Consider the following 13,699-nt stretch of genomic DNA (forward strand, 5'->3'; position numbering starts at 1 on the left):
GTAGGCTACAACTAGCTGAAGTAAGTTATTATTGTTTGGGAAAGTATCCTTTGGACGTATAGGCTTCATCAAGAACCTTGATCGATGAGATAGCGTAGGCTATCTTACTTTGCTGTGCAAACAGCGCACTGGTTGCGTTTTGACGGGTGCAATGTGACTTGCTTTTTAGATTTTTACTTTTTACTTATACTTATACTTTACTTATACTTATACTTTATAGATGTAGCGACGAGGTGACTGCAATGACCTGAAAATGATTATGAAAATGTGTCTACACTTGACAGGATAAGCCTAGCTCTTCAATACCTTTCGCGACCTCACACTCGAGGCGGCAATTGGGACAAAAGTCCCTCATCACCCCCTGTTCCCTGCACCACCGTTGGACATTTCTTTCAGAAAAAACCCTCTGGTTCCCGAAAGACGACACCAGTTTTGACGTGATATTAATTCGGATAAAACCGAACAAATCAAGAGCCATAGCCTATTTATTATTATTAGGCCTATCTAGCCTGTTAAACTACAAATGCAACCGCAAACTGTGTTCAAGTTCAAGTTCATAGGCTATTTCAAACTATAGGCGTCTTCCGGGTCAAGTATAAAGATATTAATTCAAAATCGGTAATGAAAATACGACCCAGCCGATCCTATTTCCAATTATACGCACATCAAACAAAATCAGAAAACGACTCGTTCTCCGATTTCCATTTTGAAATCGGAAATCAGAGAACAAAACGGTCAGTGGATATTCTGGCCAATCGATTTCTGTTTTGAAAATGAAAATTAAAAAAACAAAAAACGAATGAGTATTTGATTTCCATTTTAAAATACAAAATCGAAAAACGAGAATCGAGTCGTTTTCCTAATCGATTTTCAAAACATAAAAAATACAAATACCGATATCAGTCTTAAATTTTATTATCCATTATTCAATAAAGCCTAACCAAAGCTCTAGAATATTTGCTATTAACGTTAGTTTAACTTCGTTAAAATAGCCTAGCCATGGCGGCCTTGGAAATTGTTGCGAGGGAAATAGAAGAGATGGTTAGAAAAGATATGTCTTATGAAGACATCTCATAAAGAAATTTAGCACCACTTTCCCATCTCAAATATTGTTTTAATAATCCTAACTTGTTAGATTTAGGACTTAGGTAGGCCATCTCCTGGTCCCGCTATGTTGGATGGCACGCATTTCAGGTTTGGGTGCAAATAAGAAAATGCCTCCATTCCACTATTTACACCCGGGTGCAAATAATCACTCCGTACACATATTGCCAAAAGTATTGGGTCACCTGCTTTGACCCCCATATGAACTTCAGTCACATCCTATTCAATATAGTGTATGTTAAGTCAGTGATACCGGTCTAGGTTTAGGCCTACTGTTGTGAATGATTTTTTTTCTCCCCATAACCACACCAGGGTGCAAGAAATCTTAATCCAACACCCTACATGGCAGAATACATGGGTCACAAGATCCATATGGATCAAAATGAAAAACTAGTCATGTTTGGAGCTACCCATGTACTTGCCATTGATGGATTTAGCAGCAAGATAGTTGGCTACGCAACAATGCCTGTTAAAAACAATGTGAGGATATATGAAGAAGTATACAGGTATTCCTTGCTTTTGATGCATTCAGCCTGTGAAGCTTCAATACATAAACATGTGTAGCCTATATGCTGAACTAAGTTGATTTTATGTTTATGTAATCATAAAGGTCCGCAATCATGAAATATGGCCTGTGGGACCAGGTTAGAGTAGATCACGGTAACATTGTTCATGCAAGAAAACCTTAAAGCGTATCGGCATAATCAGGAAAGGCGGCCCTATCTGCAGACTAAGTCCACAGAGGTAGGCAAATACCCTACTGAAACTACACTAATGCTGCTATTTGTTCTTACAACAGTAGGAACATCCCTCGCCATCTTCAAAAAGATGCCTGAATACCCAGCTCTTCAGAGAACATCTCCTCTCATAGCACTACTCCAGACAATTGCACTCATTGTGTTTTGTTTTTTTTTTGTTGTTGGAAGTGCTCTACGAAGCTTGAATGTTTTTACCATGTTGTAAGTCGCTTAAGCTTAAAAAGCTTAAGCCAAATGTAATGTAAACAATGCTGTGATTCCAACATAAGGCAGTTTTATCTTTTTCTTAGAACCATACAGTTGAGAGAATGTGGCCCGAGATAAATGACAGAGTGAACTACCCACTGAAGGCTCCCATGGTGCAGTTGATGGGCCAGGATTTACTCAGTATGGAGGACAACACTGTTAAATACTGTTCATCTCAACTGCTTTGTCAAGTGAGCCGCATAGGTGTTGCACGAGCAGTGGCAGCATGGAATGCCAATTCAATTCCAGGTAGCAAAATGCATTGGTCTTCATTAAACAGCGATACAAAATGCATTGGTCTTCATTAAACAGCAATACAAAATGCATTGGTCTTCATTAACCAGCAATACATTTCTGGAGCATTTGCATTGGTCTTCATTAAACATCAATACATTTCTGGGTAGCAAAATGCATTGGTCTTCATTAAACATCAATACATTTCTGGGTAGCAAAATGCATTGGTCTTCATTAAACATCAATACATTTCTGGGTAGCAAAATGCATTGGTCTTCATTAAACAGCAATACAAAATGCATTGGTCTTCATTAAACAGCAATACAAAATGCATTGGTCTTCATTAAACAGCAATACAAAATGCATTGGTCTTCATTAAACATCAATACAAAATGCATTGGTCTTCATTAAACATCAATACATTTCTGGAGCATTTGCATTGGTCTTCATTAAACATCAATACATTTCTGGGTAGCACAATGCATTGGTCTTCATTAAACATCAATACATTTCTGGAGCATTTGCTGCAATTTTAAACTCAAAAAAGGTCATTATTAAAGGTAGGGTATGGAATGAGCTTTGTTGGCCATTTTTGCAAAATCACTTGAAATCCTATTCCTAACCCACTTATAGCCACTAAGTTGGAAGCACTGAAATGGAAATTAAACACGTCAATCATCTGCGGAACGGGCAGGGCTCGAAAAACTCCAGCCAATAGAATTCCTCACCCCATACCATCATTTCACAGCTCGTTCGTCAATCTAACGTCTTACTCCTCTTCCTGCTCCCCCTCCCCACCGTGCGCGACCCTTTCGAAAGCTGGTGACCGCGAGTCAGTGCTGAAACGAAACCAACTGCCTGCTGCTGCACGTCCATGTTCCCCTCTTGTTGTATGTGTCACTTCATTTCTATACAAACTAACTAAGGCAGCGGATACCTACGGAAACTCAATCACCCACGCAATAAATAAGCTATGTAGCAAAAATTACATTTTACCGTGACACGAAGAGTGCTGTAAACATGAAATCGAAACTTAACAGCTTGGAGCTACGGTGGAATAGGCGAACCAACGGGCCAGCACTAAACTCGGATATTTCAGGAGATAATCGCCCTGGTAAGAACAAACCAGATTCTGTTCAAATATACACACCTATGGCTACTGTTCTGTCCTCTTCACACACTGAGCATGATTTGACAGGCAGCTAAACGCTTCCCAATCAACAAGACGTAGATGCAAACTGTTGTTTTATTGGTAGGAAGGTAAAACTGAAAAAGGGAGAATACATTTTCCATTACTCTCTAGACAATCTCATACGTTCAATACAACTCATAGAAATAGCTAACAGAGCCTAGCAAGGGCTAATGAAACGCACAAGCTAACCATCGTGTTACACTGATAAACAGTTAAACTTCATACATTTACTTAACAACTCAAAAAGTAGGTAAAAGTATCACTCAATAACATCACACACTCAGATACAGTATTAAATGAACATACCGAGGATGCTGACACACCGGAGGAAGACGCATAAAACCGGAGGAGAAATATCATAACTTGCGTGAGAATGTGATTACATTACAACTGACATCCACGCCGCTAGGGGGAGACAACACCCGCATTGAAAATAAAAACATACAGAACATAACACTCCCCGTCTGGTATTTCTAAATACCACAACATCATAATCATAAACTGTTGAGAAGTCTCTACTTATTCTAAGAGTCCTCTGGAGGAACAAGAAGGACTAAGTCTGAAATGGGCCTAAGGAACAGCTTTGGTCCATCTTCACGCATCACCTTGACCTCCACGGTGCGCACCTTCCCGTCCTTGCTGGGGCAGGCCTTGGTCACCAGCCCTATTGGCCAGAAGTTTCTTTTTGTCTGAGAGTCTTTAAGGAGGACGACGCTGTTGAGTTCGAGGTTTGGCTTGTTGCTTAGCCACTTGGTGCGTGTCTGTAGAGTAGACAAGTACTGCTTTCTCCACTTGTCCCAGAACACATTGGCGAGGCTCTGCACTTGCCGCCATTGTCGTTTACATAAGTCCTTCACATCAAATGTTCCTGCTGGTGCTGACAGTGTTCCGATCTTTTGAGTGAGAAGAGTCGAGGGGGTAAGTATGATTGGGTCTGTAGGGTCGGTTGACACAGGGGTTAGAGGTCGTCCATTGATGATGGCAGCTATTTCGGCCATAAGGGTGGTGAGTGTTTCGTGAGTCAGCCTCGAAGGTGCTTGTAAGAGCATTGAATCTAATATCCTTCGTGCTAAACCTATCATTCTTTCCCAACATCCACCCATATGGGAAGAATGGGGTGGATTGAACGTCCATTTGCATCCCCTTTCCGCAAGGTATCTGTCAATCTTCTCACTGATATTGGATGGAATCTGCAGTTCTTTGCAAGCGCCAACGAAGTTGGTGCCCCGGTCAGACCTGATCTGTTTGACGGGGCCTCTGATGGATGTGAATCTTCGGAGAGCGTTAATGAAACTTGAAGTATCAAGCGCTTCGATTACCTCTATGTGTACAGCTCTCGTGCTCATGCAGGTGAACATGACTGCCCATCGTTTGCTGTCTGAACTCCCACCTCGTGTGCGACGCGTTAAGATTGACCAAGGCCCAAAAACATCAAGGCCTACTTCTGAGAATGGTGGTTGCACCGTCAGCCTGTCTACAGGTAAGTTGGCCATCTTTTGAGTTTGGAAGTCACCCCGTAGCTTGCGGCAGGTGACACACTTGTAGATGCTGCTGCTTATTTTCCTTTTGGCTCCAATTATCCATAGGCCTGCTGTCCGTATCGCCCCCTCTGTGAACAGACGGCCTTGGTGCCGTATCTGCTCATGATGATGTCTTATTAGCAGTCCTGCGACATGAGTGTGACCTGGAATGATGAGAGGGTTCTTTTCCTCCACAGGTAGATCCGCCTCTGATATCCGGCCTCCCACCCTCAGCAGGCCGGCGTCATCAACGAAGGGGTCTAATTTCCTGAGACGGCTGTCCTTTGGAACTCCCATTCCTTTGACAATAGTCTCGATGTCTCGACCATAGACATCTTGTTGCACAGCGCGTATTATGACTTGTTTGGCTTGAAGCAGACCTTCGACTGTGTGAGCTTTGCTGCAAGTATGCCATCCCATGCAACTTTCTGTATCTGTAGGCTTCGGGTTTTTGAAAAGTTTTGCTATGTGGATTAGCCTGGCCACAGTGTGTGTTAAAGCTTTCCAGCATGAGAAGCGCTCAAACCTCTGTGAATCGAGGTGTTCCTCGGAGACGTTGGTGCTTAGTGATGAAACCTGGGGACGTAGCTCTGTATCCTGAGTAGGTTCAATTAGCTCGTAGCAGTGGGATTGTGGTGACCCTGGTTCCTCCTCTGGGCCGGACAGAGTCTTGGGCCCAGTAAGCCACACGCTACCATTAAGGTGAGATGCGGGGATGGCTCTCGTAGCTTGGTCTGCAGGATTGATGTCAGTACGGACGTAACGCCACTGTTCGGGTTGTGTAGATCTGCGAATCCGCTGGACTCTATTGTTGACGTACACATAGAACCTTCTTGTTTCGTTATAGATATAGCCGAGCACGACTTTACTATCAGTGTAAAACAGTGTGTTGTCAAGCTTGAGATCGATTTCGGAGTGGATGAGTTCAGCGAGTTCAACTGCAAGTACGGCTGCACATAGTTCTAGTCTAGGGACTGTATGTTCAGGTCTTGGCGCCAGCTTCGCTTTACCCATGACGAACCCAGCATGGTCGATGCCCTCCCTGTCTGTGACTTGTAGGTATGCCACTGCTGCTACGGCCATTGTTGATGCGTCCGAGAAAACGTGGAGGATTCTCCGTAAGCCATCGGACGATGAGACGGGGGTGTACATTCTGGGAATCTGTACGCTGTTGAGGTTTTTAAGGGAGTCTCTCCATGTAGCCCATGCTTTCTCTTTCTCTTGTGGCAGGGGTAAATCCCAGTCCGTGGTGTCTGTAGTGAGTTCGCGTAGCAACATTTTGCCTTGTATGGTTACTGGTGCAGCAAAGCCCAAAGGGTCATAGAGGCTGTTTATGGTAGATAAAAGGCCCCTGCGTGTAAAGGGTTTGTTCTCTTCTGACACCTGGAAGGTAAAGGTGTCTGTTTTCAGGTCCCATTGTATGCCCAGGCTGCGTTGTATTGGCGGGTGGTCAACACCTAGGTCTAGGTCCTTCAGGCTGGCGGCGTGGTCGTTGGGAGGAAAGGCACTCATGACTTCTGCACTGTTGGAAGCAATCTTGTGCAGTCTGAGGTTCGAGCTTGACAGCACATTTTGCGTTGCTTTGAGTAGACTGATTGCAGCACCTGCGGTGGGTAGTGACTTAAGGCCATCGTCTACATAAAAGTCTCTCTGAACAAACTGACGAACATCTGTTCCGAATTCAGACTCGCCCTCTTGAGCGGCCCGCCTCAGGCCATATATGGCAACAGCTGGTGAGGGGCTATTCCCGAAGACGTGCACCCTCATTCTGTACTCTGTTACTTCTTTGTCAAGGTCGTTGTCCTTGAACCACAAAAAACGCAGGAAATTTCTGTGCTCTGTTTTCACCAGGAAACAGTGGAACATTTGCTGAATGTCCGCTGTGACAGCCACGGGCTCTTTCCTGAACCGGATGAGGACACCGAGGAGGCGGTTGTTGAGATCCGGCCCCGTCATGAGGACGTCGTTCAAGGACACGCCTTCGTGCTGTGCACTCGAGTCGAAGACCACTCGTATTTGATCTGGTTTTTTGGGATGGTACACCCCGAAGATGGGGAGATACCAGCGTTCCTCTTCCTTTGAAAGAGCTGGGGCGAGCTCTGCGTGCCCATTCTCAAAAATCTTGGCCATGAATGAGAGGAAGTGGTCTCTTGTTTCTGGTTTCCGTTCTAAGTTGCGTTTGAGTGACAACAGGCGGCGTAACGCTTGGGCTCTGTTGTTTGGTAGGCGCTGCCTTTGTGCTTTGAATGGGAGGGGCGCCACCCAGCTGTTGGATTCGTCCTGGCGGAATTCCTGTTCCATTATGCCTAAGAAGGCCTCGTCTTCAATAGAAAGTGCGACTGACTCGTCCTTGTTTGTTCTTTGGAAGATAGAGCATCCCAAGCTGTCTCCATCACAGATGAGCTGCTCATGGGCCTTTGGAAGTTGTGTGTTACTGTACTTCTCTTTTACCATGAAGCGGTTGGGGCAGGGAAGGAAGAGACTGGGACGTCCATTTTCCAGAGTGCTTGTGTAGAAGGTATTCACAGTAGTGGGGGTGTGCAGTCCTCCCAGGCAGACTGTTCCTATGATGACCCATCCTAAGTCCAGGCGTTGGGCGTATGGGGAGTCGTGAGGGCCATTTATCTGCTCTCGTATTTTGTGGACTCTGATTATGTCTCGGCCAAGGAGGAGCATTATGGGAGCCTGGGGGTCTAGTTTGGGAACCTGGTGACTTATGGGACGAAGATGGGCATGGTGTGCAGCAGCCTCTGGGGTGGGTATTTCTGACCGGTTGTTAGGGATTTCGTTGCATTCTATCAACGTGGGTAAGTCCAAGCATATCTTGCCGTCTAAGGATTCAACCTGGTATCCACTGGCTCTTCTCCCAGCTGTATTGACTACCCCGGAACATGTGTTCAAAGAGTACGGTGAGCTTGGGCCTGTTATGTTAAAGAGGCTGAAGAAATCTGTGCGGGCAAGGGACCTATTGCTTTGATCATCGAGGATAACATAGGCCCTGGTTGCTCTCTCTCTCTGACCAGTAGGAAACACTCTCACTAAGCAGATTTTTGAGCATGACCTCCCGCTTTGGCCCTCGCTGCAGACTTTGGTGCAGCTGGATGAAATGGAGGCAGGCTGTTCGTTCTCTTCCTCCCCGCCGTCCTCTGTGACGGGCTGTTGGCGTGTCCATGGGGCAGGGCCTGGATGCAGGGCTGCGTCATGGCGTTCACTTTCGCACTCTAAGCATTTCACATCTATTTCGCACTGTTTTGCTAAGTGTGAGGACGATAAGCAGCACCTGAAGCAGATGCCGTTTTCCTTTAAAAAGGTCTTGCGTTCTTCTAGTGGCTTTGCTCGGAACACACGACATTTCGTCAGGGGGTGTGGTCTTTTGTGTAGGGGACACCAGTTCTCGGTATCTGTCCTTTCCTGGGCAGCATCAGTTCTTACAATGTCCGTTTTGTGAACAGAGATGGTGGCTCTTGGATAATTCTGTTTAAACGCGCCTCTTTCAACTTTCGTGGCTGTTGTTGCAGACATGGTGATGTCAAAGCTTGGGTCATTTCTGGTTCGGGCTTCGCGACAAACAAAGTCGACAAAAAAGGAAAATGGCGGGAATGTGACCTTCTTCTGTTGTTTGTACTGTGAGCCGAGACTTAACCATCTTTCCTGTAAATTGTGTGGGAGCTTCTGAACAATGGGGTTCACTCCCCGTGCTGTGTCTAAGAACATAAGGCCGGGCAGGTCTTCGCCGGACTTTGCAGATAGAAGCTCTGTGAGTAGGTCACCTAACTCTCTGAGTTTGCTATACTCTTTGTTGGAGACCCTGGGGAAGGCATCTAATCTTTTGAATAAAGCCTCTTCGATTACCTCTGCGGAACCATAGCACTGCTCTAGCCGTTCCCAGATGAGCCCCAGTCCTTTAACAGGTTGTATGATGTTGACTGCCCTGATGCGTTTAGCATGTTCTGAGGAGTTAGGCCCTAGCCACTTTACTAAGAGGTCAACTTCCTCGGCAGGGGACACGTCAAGACCTCTCACTGCATTTTCGAATGACGAGCGCCATGCTCTGAAATCTTCAGGTCTGTCGTTAAACACAACCAGACCCGTGGAGACTAGTTCCCTCCTGGCAAAGTATCTAACAAAGTCCCCTAAGCCATCGATGCTTGCCCGCGCTGGTGAATGCAGCGGTGTGGGAAGATTATCTGGAGGGCGGCCATGCTCATCTAGCCTGGGTTTGACCCAGCTACTATACTGGTTAGGTCCAGGTGGGGCCATGTCACTAGAGTGTGGGGGCAGTCTATATTGAAGGTCGACAATGTCAGGTGCGGGGGTGTTCTCAATGCCTACGGCGGGTGCGTGATGTTGCTCATGGCCGGTGTGTGTCTTAGCAGGTCTTCTGTGTATGTCATAGTCTGAGACTGTCTCTAGTGGTGGCATTGAGTCAAGGCTACAGTCAGGGAGGTTATGTACATACTCCCGTGTACGTTGCTGAGAGTCTTGGATGTAAACTGGAATAAAGGGTTCTTTGTGGTCATTTTCATCAATTTTTTCAGCAGCGGCCTCCAATACATTAGCTTCAACCTCGGCAACAGCAGCTTTCTTCTGCACGGTCAATATGTCTAATGAAGCTTCTATGCGAGCTTTTTCTAACTTAATTTCCATTTCTCTTTCAGCAAATTTAACTTGGACTTTGGCTGCCTCGGCTCTAGCACGGGCTATGGCTGCTGCTGACCTAGTGGACGACACTCCTGATAGCTTTGCTGATCCTGATGTGTACGATCTCGTTCTGTATGAGGCAGGGGACCGTTGCTCTGACATGGTGCATGGAGCGATCTCACCTGCTTGAGCTGTTGTGATTGTGTGAGCGGGGAGCGTAGTGACGTGGCTGCAGTCGAGATCCCACGGTCGTTGTCTGCCCTCGTGTAGTGATGATAGCCCTCGTTTTACTGTTCTGTCCTCTTCACACACTGAGCATGATTTGACAGGCAGCTAAACGCTTCCCAATCAACAAGACGTAGATGCAAACTGTTGTTTTATTGGTAGGAAGGTAAAACTGAAAAAGGGAGAATACATTTTCCATTACTCTCTAGACAATCTCATACGTTCAATACAACTCATAGAAATAGCTAACAGAGCCTAGCAAGGGCTAATGAAACGCACAAGCTAACCATCGTGTTACACTGATAAACAGTTAAACTTCATACATTTACTTAACAACTCAAAAAGTAGGTAAAAGTATCACTCAATAACATCACACACTCAGATACAGTATTAAATGAACATACCGAGGATGCTGACACACCGGAGGAAGACGCATAAAACCGGAGGAGAAATATCATAACTTGCGTGAGAATGTGATTACATTACAACTGACATCCACGCCGCTAGGGGGAGACAACACCCGCATTGAAAATAAAAACATACAGAACATAACACTCCCCGTCTGGTATTTCTAAATACCACAACATCATAATCATAAACTGTTGAGAAGTCTCTACTTATTCTAAGAGTCCTCTGGAGGAACAAGAAGGACTAAGTCTGAAATGGGCCTAAGGAACAGCTTTGGTCCATCTTCACGCATCACCTTGACCTCCACGGTGCGCACCTTCCCGTCCTTGCTGGGGCAGGCCTTGGTCACCAGCCCTATTGGCCAGAAGTTTCTTTTTGTCTGAGAGTCTTTAAGGAGGACGACGCTGTTGAGTTCGAGGTTTGGCTTGTTGCTTAGCCACTTGGTGCGTGTCTGTAGAGTAGACAAGTACTGCTTTCTCCACTTGTCCCAGAACACATTGGCGAGGCTCTGCACTTGCCGCCATTGTCGTTTACATAAGTCCTTCACATCAAATGTTCCTGCTGGTGCTGACAGTGTTCCGATCTTTTGAGTGAGAAGAGTCGAGGGGGTAAGTATGATTGGGTCTGTAGGGTCGGTTGACACAGGGGTTAGAGGTCGTCCATTGATGATGGCAGCTATTTCGGCCATAAGGGTGGTGAGTGTTTCGTGAGTCAGCCTCGAAGGTGCTTGTAAGAGCATTGAATCTAATATCCTTCGTGCTAAACCTATCATTCTTTCCCAACATCCACCCATATGGGAAGAATGGGGTGGATTGAACGTCCATTTGCATCCCCTTTCCGCAAGGTATCTGTCAATCTTCTCACTGATATTGGATGGAATCTGCAGTTCTTTGCAAGCGCCAACGAAGTTGGTGCCCCGGTCAGACCTGATCTGTTTGACGGGGCCTCTGATGGATGTGAATCTTCGGAGAGCGTTAATGAAACTTGAAGTATCAAGCGCTTCGATTACCTCTATGTGTACAGCTCTCGTGCTCATGCAGGTGAACATGACTGCCCATCGTTTGCTGTCTGAACTCCCACCTCGTGTGCGACGCGTTAAGATTGACCAAGGCCCAAAAACATCAAGGCCTACTTCTGAGAATGGTGGTTGCACCGTCAGCCTGTCTACAGGTAAGTTGGCCATCTTTTGAGTTTGGAAGTCACCCCGTAGCTTGCGGCAGGTGACACACTTGTAGATGCTGCTGCTTATTTTCCTTTTGGCTCCAATTATCCATAGGCCTGCTGTCCGTATCGCCCCCTCTGTGAACAGACGGCCTTGGTGCCGTATCTGCTCATGATGATGTCTTATTAGCAGTCCTGCGACATGAGTGTGACCTGGAATGATGAGAGGGTTCTTTTCCTCCACAGGTAGATCCGCCTCTGATATCCGGCCTCCCACCCTCAGCAGGCCGGCGTCATCAACGAAGGGGTCTAATTTCCTGAGACGGCTGTCCTTTGGAACTCCCATTCCTTTGACAATAGTCTCGATGTCTCGACCATAGACATCTTGTTGCACAGCGCGTATTATGACTTGTTTGGCTTGAAGCAGACCTTCGACTGTGTGAGCTTTGCTGCAAGTATGCCATCCCATGCAACTTTCTGTATCTGTAGGCTTCGGGTTTTTGAAAAGTTTTGCTATGTGGATTAGCCTGGCCACAGTGTGTGTTAAAGCTTTCCAGCATGAGAAGCGCTCAAACCTCTGTGAATCGAGGTGTTCCTCGGAGACGTTGGTGCTTAGTGATGAAACCTGGGGACGTAGCTCTGTATCCTGAGTAGGTTCAATTAGCTCGTAGCAGTGGGATTGTGGTGACCCTGGTTCCTCCTCTGGGCCGGACAGAGTCTTGGGCCCAGTAAGCCACACGCTACCATTAAGGTGAGATGCGGGGATGGCTCTCGTAGCTTGGTCTGCAGGATTGATGTCAGTACGGACGTAACGCCACTGTTCGGGTTGTGTAGATCTGCGAATCCGCTGGACTCTATTGTTGACGTACACATAGAACCTTCTTGTTTCGTTATAGATATAGCCGAGCACGACTTTACTATCAGTGTAAAACAGTGTGTTGTCAAGCTTGAGATCGATTTCGGAGTGGATGAGTTCAGCGAGTTCAACTGCAAGTACGGCTGCACATAGTTCTAGTCTAGGGACTGTATGTTCAGGTCTTGGCGCCAGCTTCGCTTTACCCATGACGAACCCAGCATGGTCGATGCCCTCCCTGTCTGTGACTTGTAGGTATGCCACTGCTGCTACGGCCATTGTTGATGCGTCCGAGAAAACGTGGAGGATTCTCCGTAAGCCATCGGACGATGAGACGGGGGTGTACATTCTGGGAATCTGTACGCTGTTGAGGTTTTTAAGGGAGTCTCTCCATGTAGCCCATGCTTTCTCTTTCTCTTGTGGCAGGGGTAAATCCCAGTCCGTGGTGTCTGTAGTGAGTTCGCGTAGCAACATTTTGCCTTGTATGGTTACTGGTGCAGCAAAGCCCAAAGGGTCATAGAGGCTGTTTATGGTAGATAAAAGGCCCCTGCGTGTAAAGGGTTTGTTCTCTTCTGACACCTGGAAGGTAAAGGTGTCTGTTTTCAGGTCCCATTGTATGCCCAGGCTGCGTTGTATTGGCGGGTGGTCAACACCTAGGTCTAGGTCCTTCAGGCTGGCGGCGTGGTCGTTGGGAGGAAAGGCACTCATGACTTCTGCACTGTTGGAAGCAATCTTGTGCAGTCTGAGGTTCGAGCTTGACAGCACATTTTGCGTTGCTTTGAGTAGACTGATTGCAGCACCTGCGGTGGGTAGTGACTTAAGGCCATCGTCTACATAAAAGTCTCTCTGAACAAACTGACGAACATCTGTTCCGAATTCAGACTCGCCCTCTTGAGCGGCCCGCCTCAGGCCATATATGGCAACAGCTGGTGAGGGGCTATTCCCGAAGACGTGCACCCTCATTCTGTACTCTGTTACTTCTTTGTCAAGGTCGTTGTCCTTGAACCACAAAAAACGCAGGAAATTTCTGTGCTCTGTTTTCACCAGGAAACAGTGGAACATTTGCTGAATGTCCGCTGTGACAGCCACGGGCTCTTTCCTGAACCGGATGAGGACACCGAGGAGGCGGTTGTTGAGATCCGGCCCCGTCATGAGGACGTCGTTCAAGGACACGCCTTCGTGCTGTGCACTCGAGTCGAAGACCACTCGTATTTGATCTGGTTTTTTGGGATGGTACACCCCGAAGATGGGGAGATACCAGCGTTCCTCTTCCTTTGAAAGAGCTGGGGCGAGCTCTGCGTGCCCATTCTCAAAAATCTTGGCCATGAATGAGAGGAAGTGGTCTCTTGTTTCTGGT

At 46.6% G+C, this 13,699-nt stretch overlaps 1 pseudogene; it reads left to right on the forward strand.

Moving 5' to 3' along the window:
* The first annotated feature begins 999 nt into the window (after positions 1-999).
* LOC134100016 (uncharacterized) overlaps positions 1,000-13,699 on the forward strand; it is a 37,054-nt pseudogene continuing 24,354 nt past the window's right edge.

This window comes from Sardina pilchardus, chromosome 2 (assembly GCF_963854185.1).
Source record: "Sardina pilchardus chromosome 2, fSarPil1.1, whole genome shotgun sequence".
Taxonomy (NCBI): domain Eukaryota; kingdom Metazoa; phylum Chordata; class Actinopteri; order Clupeiformes; family Clupeidae; genus Sardina; species Sardina pilchardus.